Below are 10,246 nucleotides of genomic sequence, written 5' to 3'. Positions count from 1 at the left end.
ATGCCCATTTTATCAAAGTGCCCCGAGACACCTTTTATGGAAAGGAAAATGATGTTCTCTGGAAAACCAATGATAGATCCATTTAAAGACTTCAAACTTTTGTAATGAAATGATCAACACTTATAATGAAATGATCAACAAATGATTTATTTAAAATTATATTGTTTTCTTAGGCCATAGTTAGGAAGATAAAATTGTAGGTAATAGGTTGCATAGGGTCTATCGCATTTATTGTATAATAAATAAACAAATACCTAGAGCAAATTCACTCAATAGGTTCATAGATTGTGGCCTCCAATGGGGCTTTTAGGGACCAATGAGGGGTGGAGCCTATTATTGGTTCCTAAAGGCTCCTCCTCTGATTGGTTCTTACTTCTAAAAGGCTCCACCTCTGATTGGTTCCTATAGGCTACACCTCTGATTGGTTTATAAAGGCTCCACTTCTGATTGGTTCCTGAAGGCTCCACCTCTGATTGGTTCCTAAAGGCTCCACCTCTGATTGGTTCCTAAAGGCCCAATCAAAGTTGGGGCCTTTTTCTGAGTGAGTTTTCACAGTTCTCTGACAAAGTCCTAATACTCCTAATTGAACTTCTTTCTTTCATAAGTACGTACGTGATTTTAAAAGTGATCATTCCCAAATAGGTACTCTATCTCTACCTACTTACCAGAAAACTGTATGACCTGGAGAAATCAAATTTGAAATGAAATCAGGAAAATTAAAAACACAGAACATTGAAGATAAGGAAAAATGGAAAATTCAAAATTTTCAAAAAATCAAAATTTCAACAAAAGTGAGGTTAGAAAAAAAAGTAAACAAAAAAATCATGTCTGTGAAGTTAGCGCATTGCTCGTTACGCAGAGGAGATTTCAGGGCCTCCCAAACTTGGGTGAAAAACGTCCCCATTACCAATCTAGGTAGGTAGGTAGTGTGCATTACTCCATTTTAATGTCCTAATTTATTATCCGGGTTTAATGTCACTATAAAAAATACCTATGCTAGGGTTTTTTTTTTTTTCACGACGTAGGTAGGTACCTACCTAATATATTACCAATTACCTATACGTCGTAAAAAAACAGTCCACTCATCACTCATCAGTGGACTGTTCCCACTGCTAAATATTTTTTTTTTAATACCTACCTACCTAATATTGAAAATAGGTACTTTGCCTACAGGACATTCGAGAAAATCGGATGAAACTCACGATAAGTGAGAACGGGCTTCTAAACTGTGTCCACACTGTCCACACATAGTCGACAAAGTGAACCTATGTTGTTGAGGCAGAGTGGACGGTTCAGTCGACATCAATCGACCGTCGACTATTATGTGTGGTGTGTGGATACAGCTTTTCGGCCCCGACAATGTCTCTCCGGGTGAGTGTCGCCTGCGGGGCGCACACGGAGCGCACCACGCGAGGCGCCTCGCCGGAGGTAACAGGCCTAACACAGTCCACACTACAAGTCTCCTCCGGGGCCACCTGCTCCTTTAGACAATCCTCTTCCCCGCTGAGAGACTTCCTCTCCACACAAGCTGTGGACATACTGACAAGCGTCAGCGAGTACTGCACAACACTCCCGTCCAGAATGAGCTGCTCTCCCCTTATTTCCCCTCAGCTCACCAGTCTCTACTTCAAAGGCGGGGACACCCCCACCCAATTCTCCCTCCAACGCATCCTCAATGTAGACGTGCAACCGTTCAAGAAGTTCAACTACTACGCCATCTACCGGCTGAACCTCCAGTTTGTAGTTGAGACTCCGTACTGGGGTGTCTATAGGGCTCAGTTTATGCAGCCTGTACGGCCATACTAACCTGTACGAATGTGAGATAAAGGTCCTTTGAACGGCAATGAATACGAGTATATACGATCCTTAACGTGCGATGAAAAGTTCTGAGGAACGAACCGATCTGTAGGAATTTTCACCCACGACTCTTTCGTTTTGAACTTTGGATTTTAGCTCCGAGATATACCTCGGCTCATAAACATGTCCTAAGAAGCTACAGGTTGAACGTTTTCGGGGCATTTGGGTGCGTGGGACTTGGGTTACAAATTACCGAAGTTATTAGATTCATCAGAATCGTCAGGGTTATCTGAATCTGCATCTCGAAGGTTCTAAAAGTGTGTCTAAACCAGACCGGCCGTCGATCGACGAGATGAATCTATGTTATCGAGGAAGTGTGGACGGTTCAGTCGAGATCGACTATGTGTGGACACTGTGGACACGGCTTAAGAAGGCTACATGTCTGCCATCCGCGTGCGGCGACAGCAACGTTGCGCGTGGTTAGCATCCGGATGGGTGACCAGTGTGACTATCCGGACACTCGCGTGTTTTCCCGCGGGCTTTCCTTTTTCTGAGACTTTAAAGGCAGGATTTTCACTATCACTATCACTAATGACAATTTGCCAAACACAAGAACTAAGTTCCATTCTCTCATTGTGATGAAGATTTTTTATTGTAATAGCCGGACACATCATGAGAGGCTCGAGTGGAGAATTCCTGCTGAATATCTTGGAAGGAAGGATTGCTGGGAACAGGGACAGAGGAAGACAACGAAGAAAATGGACAGATGACATCAAGGAATGGACCAACATCAACACATATGGGGAATGCAAAAGAATGGCAGAGAATAGAGAAGAATGGAGGAATGTCATTAGAAGAATCTGAGCAACCTTCGGCTACGAAGACGCAACAACAATGATGATGATGGGTAAATCAAATCATATTGTGATTGATTCAGAAACTATAGTGGCAGTAAATTACTTCCCGTACTTAACATTGTGACTAAACTTGATGCCAAATCTCTCTATCTCCAACTCTTGGAGAGTTACAATTGACTTCTGGGTTTGCCAATTTTACGATGTTGTGTTCTATGTTTTGATTAGCATGCTCATGGTAATCTAATCAATTCCTGATTACGTTATCAGTTCTTGATTGGATGATTGGATCGATATTCGATTTATCAGTTCATGATTATGTCGATATTCGATTTATCAGTTGATTGCATCGATTAGCTGATCGAATCGGTATGGTATTTGGCTGACGATGAAAGTCTATTGAATTTATCGTGAACGTTATCGGTAAACATGTTATCGTAATCCCGATAAGGTAAGATAATTGGTCAATTATTTGTTTTTTACCTTCGCAAATCAAGGAAGGTCTTTGCTCGAGAATTGCAACGTTGATTTTTTTCTCATTTCCAAGTTGTAACCATATTTTGTTTGATGGGGGTTAAGTCACTGTATAACCGCTGTATTAATTTGGTTGTTGTTGGTGTTGTTATTAGTTAATAGATGAGATAGGAGGGTGTGGAAGGGTAGGATAAAGGAGGGTAACGCCAACCCCAAATAAGATTGGGAAAAGGGGCAGTAAAAGAAGACCGATGCTAAGGTTTTTAGTGATACAGTTTTCACACCTTCCATTCGGAGACAAGCTACCCGCCTCCTCACATTAACCTCAACCAGCCTGAGGCCAGGAAAGGACAGCAGGTCACGATTGTCCAGAGGTCACCGCAACATTACCAACCACATACAACGTTGCTTAACTTGTGTGACCGTGGGATGGAGCCGCATTGGAGAGATCCAGATGCTCCTGAAACTTATAAGTACAGTAGAACCTCGATTATTTCAACTAATTGGGACCGGGGGTAGTTGAAATGATCACTTTCTAATGATCTTTTCCTCGGATAGGATAAGATATCCTTTGAAAGATAGAAAAAAAAGAATGGATTTTGGAGTTGAAATAATGGTTGATATAATTGAGATTCTACTGTAAGTAAATCCGTGGGAAACTCATGCATTGAACGTGGTATCGCCGCTGGCTAAGAGCATCAAGACTATCAAGAGAGTTGCATTAAAAAACCATTATCACAATACATATGAGGAAGCAATTGCTCGTAAAGATGCAAAGTGATGGTAAATCGTGAAATCAAAACATCACTCAAACATACAATATCCATCAGTCTTTCTCCCCTTGTTATTAACACTGTTATCTTGATGTGTATGTCTTCTGATGTTGTTGTAGTTGTTGTGGGTATTGTTGTTGCTGTTATCTTATTGATGCTAATGTTGTTGTTATTGTATTCCTTGATGTTTTTCTCATGTCCCTTCCTCTCTTCTAAATGTTTTGTTTACAACTTTAGGACTCCATTCATTCGAATGGATCATTTGTACTAGCATACGAGTATTGCTCTATTTACTTAAGTTATTGACAACTTGGGTGACACTTCGTATCTATTTGAGGCTATTGGAAAGACTGAAAGATAGATTTTTAGCTTCCAATATATGTGTCCAGGGAATCAATTAGCATAGAATCCATAATTCCAGTGATTTCTAAATGCTTTGTTCAAACCGATTGGATTGGATCATTTGTACTAGGTAACGTCCAAAATACTGTTCTATTGACTCAAGTTACTGACAACTTCTGTCTTGGGAACATAGGTGACAATTTTCCCGATTTATTTCGGGAGAGAGTCTCCTCGATACGAGGATGGAGTATCCTGGTTTGGATGAAAAGTGGTCCCCCGTTCGATCAATGAAGAGATGAGGCTTTCTTTTGTTCGAGACTGAATTTTTAATAAATCTTAATTTCTTAGCAACTTAGCATTCATCAATTAGGAAGTCTGGAAGGTATGTGTTTAGGGAGTAACCCAGAATTTCATTCAGGGGCGTATTATAGCCATAAACCAGAAATGACCTAAAAGGGGGTACGAGGAGGGATACTCTGACCTTCTTTGGTTTGGATTCTCCTCTCCCTAAAATCCTGGATACGATCCTGATTTAATTAGTAGTTTAGGAAGACTATTCCTCCCAATGTGTGTTTTAGGGAGTTACTTAAATCACTAGTATATCGCCTATAATTCCATATTTGTTTGTTTTTAGGAACTCACTTAGCATTCATAATTTCATGTTTATGTTTTAAGGGAGACTCTTAACACCAATGTGTCTTAAGTCAACGCATTTGTCTCTCGTATTTACTATGACTAATTGCTCTGGAGATTTTTTGACGACTTGACATAGAGCGTATTTTAGGCAATATTTGAACAATATATTTTGAAGTGAAGTGATTCAAGCAGTATGTCTTGTGTGGTCCCCCAAATTTTCGAGTATTGTTTCTGTTTGGGAGTGCTGAGGATTTATTTCCACATATTGAAGTCATTCAAGCAGTATGTCTTGTGTGGTCCCCCAAATTTTCGAGTATTGTTTCTGTTTGGGAGTGCTGAGGATTTATTTCCACATAATAGGTAAACAACCGACCTCGGTGGATTGATGTGGAAATTCGTGGTTCGATTCCAAGTCAAGTCCTAAAATTTAGCGTCTTGCTCAAGATGGCCTGCATCCCAATGATCGGAAAATGTCCTTATGGGCAAATCCTGACTTCTGCAACTTTTTCTAACAAATATTTTGTCAGTTTGATAGATAAGTATTGACATTTTGTAACAAATGAAATTTTATCTTCTGTGATTTCAGAAATGCGCCCAATGTGAATGTGTCTACCAAAGAAAAACTCCTGGACAATTCCACCGCTGATACCATCTCCAACAACTTACCCAAGTGAGTACATCTATTGCCGTTATCGTTATTGAAAGCCCGGGGGGGAATCGAACCCGCGGCCTAGCGCTTACGAGGCAGACGCACTACCAACCAAGCAAACTAGGCTGGCTAGTCAAATGATTGAAATTGATTAAGTGCAACTTGAGACTCAGTCTTTTGTTCATATCCTCAAATCCTCATCCTTGAGGTCCTCAAAGTTTGAGAATCACTCGAACTCATTGAGACACACTCTCCGATTCAAGAGCGGTAGAGAACCCACGCTCCCAGAACTTATAATTAGATTAGACGCGAGTGATTCTACTTGAGAGTAGATATGTGACCCAGTTGATAGATATGCGAGTGATTCACTCGTCTACCAGAGAGCTTGGACGAAGACGTTTGGAGACAATCGGTCTGCAGAAGTATTCCAAGATCTGTAGATCGGTCTGCAGAAGTGTTCCAAGATTTTCAAGATCTGTAGGTAGGTAATTCAGATTTTCGCATCTGAATCTGAAATACCCTTGAAATGCTGAAATTAATAGATACCTAAGTGATAAAGTTGGATATTAACACCTTTACTAGAGAGATCAGAGGACATAATAATTATGAGACATAGATCTGCGTAAGTGTCATTCTGTGATACTGTATATCTAATTGTAGGTCATTCTCACTCGATGACACTATACTGAATTCCAAGCCTAGAATTTTTAAGAACAGTAGTGTAGTTTGCTAGTGACCTCGGTGGATTGATGTGGAAATTCGTGGTTCGATTCCAAGTCAAGTCCTAAAATTTAGCGTCTTGCTCAAGATGGCCTGCATCCCAATGATGGGAAAATGTCCTTATGGGCAAATCCTGACGTCTGCAACTTTTTCTAACAAATATTTTGTCAGTTTGATAAGTAGATAAGTAGGTATTGACATTTTGTAACAAATGAAATTTTATCTTCTGTGATTTCAGAAATGCACCCAATGTGAATGTATCTACCAAAGAAAAACTCCTGGACAATTCCACCGCCGATACCATCTCCAATAACTTACCTAAGTGAGTACATCTTTTTGATTGATAGGCAAAAGTTCTGTCCACACATGGTTGACGGTCGACGGCCGTCAATCGACATCCACTCAAACCGTACGCTGCATCGATAACATAGATTCACCTCGTCGATCGACGGCCATTGACTATATGTGGACACAGCTGAAGGATATACATATCAAGCAAATTGGGAGATGCGCGAGCGTCAAGAGTTCGAACCGACCGCGAAGCCCGACCCAACACAACACGGTTTGAAGGCTTTGAGGTCTGTAGGATATCCCACTTCTTTCCTTGAGGATTCACCAATTCGTCACTTCTGAAGGCTTTTTATTTCTCTGGACATTAAATTTTATTAGAAATCACTTCCTCCCCTTCAACACAGCCCTAGACACAACTTGAATGTCTTTCTTGAATGGTTCTTAATCTGTTCGTTTGTCTGTGAAAAACTCTTAACCAATCATTTGCATTCAAGTAGTTTGAACAAGTGCAGTTTCTTGGCTGTAGTTTGTTGTACTGGTGTGATTTTATATAGGTACCTACTTCAAAGGAGAAATAATTTTATATGTAACAATACCATACCATGGGTATACCATTTATAAAGGTCAGTATGTTCTGAGTTTTTTTATTGAAAAATCTTTTATTAATAAGATAAGGAAAAAGAAATAAAGAAAATAATAAAGAAAGAAACAGCCTAATTAGCTTGGTTGGTAGTGCACCTGCTTTTGAGCGGTAGGTCGCAGGTTTGAATCCCGCCCGGGGTGGACTTTATCCCAAACGGATAAGATTCGTTCTTGGAATGGCTCTCTTCTATCCTCTCTTCCTTCACTGTTCGCGATCGGGACGATAAGACCTCAGCAGTTACAGTTCAAACCTCTTGGAAAAGAAACTTCGAACTCTTGCATTTGTGAAATCCACAATTCAGCTAAAAAACCGCACATTCTCAATTCGATTCCGTCTGTGCATCTTTATCAAATCTTTATCTTCTGCTTCGAAAGTTTCTATTTGGACGGAATGCCTTCGGGGGGTTCCCGCCCGAGACCAAGCAAATTATTTATGAATTTTCACCAGGTCAGAACCAAGCATGGAGACTCACAAACATTTAACATAGAGAAAGGAGTAAGGCAGGGCTGCCTAATTTCGCCTATTCTGTTCAACATCTATGTTGAAAAGATCATAAATATGGCCCTGGGAATGGAAACAGAAGGATTTAAAGTGAATGGGAAAATTATTAACAATATAAGGTATGCTGATGACACCCTGATAATTGCAAAATCTGAAAATGAATTGAGACGACTGCTGGAAAACCTAGAGAGAACCTGTAATGAATTTGGAATGAAAATAAATATGAAGAAAACAAAAATAATGATAGTGAGAAAGAGTGACCAACGAGAAGAAGAGACAAACATAATATTGAATGAGAACACCTTAGAACAAGTACATAAATATAAATATCTTGGAGTTGACATAACCAATGATGGACGATGTGTATCAGAAGTAAAAAAGAGAATTGGAATAGCAAAAAGTAATTTTTGGAAACACAAGGAAATCCTCCGTAGAAACATTAACATTAAAACCAAACTGAGAATCCTTAACACCTATATATTTTCCACCCTGACCTATGCCTGCGAATCATGGACAATCGATAACTACATCAGTAAGAGGATAGCAGCATTCGAGAACTGGTGTTACAGGAGAATTCTGAGGATTAGCTGGAGAGAAAAAGTGAGAAACACGGAAGTATTGAGGAGAACAGGAAAGAGATCATTCGAACTGCTGCCCAATATAAAGAAGAGAAAATTAGCCTATGCCGGACACATCATGAGAGGCTCGAGTGGAGAATTCCTGCTGAATATCTTGGAAGGAAGGATTGCTGGGAACAGGGACAGAGGAAGACAACGAAGAAAATGGACAGATGACATCAAGGAATGGACCAACATCAAAACATATGGGGAATGCAAAAGAATGGCAGAGAATAGAGAAGAATGGAGGAATGTCATTAGAAGAATCTGAGCAACCTTCGGCTACGAAGACGCAACAACAATGATGATGATGGGTAAATCAAATCATATTGTGATTGATTCAGAAACTATAGTGACAGTAAATTATTACTTCCCGTTCTTAACATTGTGACTAAACTTGATGCCAAATCTCTCTATCTCCAACTCTTGGACAATTACAAGTGACTTCTGGGTTTGCCAATTTTACGATGTTGTGTTCTGTGTTTTGATTAGCATGCTCATGGTAATCTAATCAATTCCTGATTACGTTATCAGTTCTTGATTGGATGATTGGATCGATATTCGATTTATCAGTTCATGATTATGTCGATATTCGATTTATCAGTTGATTGCATCGATTAGCTGATCGAATCGGTATGGTATTTGGCTGACGATGAAAGTCTATTGAATTTATCGTGAACGTTATCGGTAAACGTGTTATCGTAATCCCGATAAGGTAAGATAATTGGTCAATTATTCGTTTTTTACCTTCGCAAATCAAGGAAGGTCTTTGCTCGAGAATTGCAACGTTGATTTTTTTCTCATTTCCAAGTTGTAGTTCATTAGGTGGGAATAAATTGCTAAGGATTTTATTATACGAATTGAGTTCGGTTCACATCACACCCATGGCGATTTGTCTGCCAAGATGCGATTTATCTCAGTTAACCGACGCGATTTATCGGTCAAAAAAGCGATTTATCGACCAACGTAACGATTTATCGACCAATTTAGCGATTTATCGGTGAACCGAAGCGATTTATTGAACTGGTCAGACGACAAATTAAACGTGATTGTGCCGCCGTGCCGCCAACTGATTTACAACAAAAGTAAAACTTATTAATCGCCAAGGCGATGTTAAATTACACCCATTGTGGAAACCTTTTCAAAATCTGAGGGTCATTCGATCAATCTTTTATCACTAAAGCTTGTCTCGGTAGTAAAAAGCTCGCCTGGTAAACAGGAGGACGTGGGTTCAATCACAGCCAAGGCATCCATTTGTCCTCAATAGAATTTGACACACAGAAAAAAAGTTGTGGCCTACTGCTTTGGTAAAGGGACACATTAGTCCTATTCGAGATTCGAGCAGTATAAATAAACACTATTCTTCTTGATTGATGTCTCAGTAACAGTAACTTTGTGAAGGTTCATGTTGATAGAGGGAAATAACTTTTACACTTCACACGTATGGTTTGATTTTTTCTTATTATTCTTTTTCTTTATTGCAATGGGAAAGGTAATCGCTGTTATATTGGTTGTCAGGTCAGTCTCAAACTCTCAATGACACTGTCACGAAGTGTAAACGCAGCCTCCCAGCAATAACATACCTCACAGAAGTGACACAACTAGTTAACTAGTTATCTGTACAATCTTAAAAATTAAATTGGTTGATAGTGGGACTCTATTGGTAGGCTAGTCACCCAGTTACAGGTGTCAATTGAGGACAGATTGGCATGTGGGATGACAATGTGGTAACTCTATTAAACACCGACGCTATGATCACACTTTGAACTTGATTCCCAGTGTGGTCATTACACTTTGGATTAGCGGTGCCAAGTGTAAATACAAGGATGTAACATGTTCTTATTGGGTTGGTGTAAAAACACATAGTCAACAGCCGTCGATCGACGAGGTGAATCTATGTTGTCGAGGCAGTGTGGACGATTTCAGTCGACATCGAACGACGGCCATCG

The sequence above is a fragment of the Diaphorina citri genome, unplaced genomic scaffold (genome assembly GCF_000475195.1).
Source record: "Diaphorina citri unplaced genomic scaffold, Diaci psyllid genome assembly version 1.1 scaffold574, whole genome shotgun sequence".
Taxonomy (NCBI): Eukaryota; Metazoa; Arthropoda; class Insecta; order Hemiptera; family Psyllidae; genus Diaphorina; species Diaphorina citri.
This window is presented reverse-complemented; position numbering follows the sequence as displayed.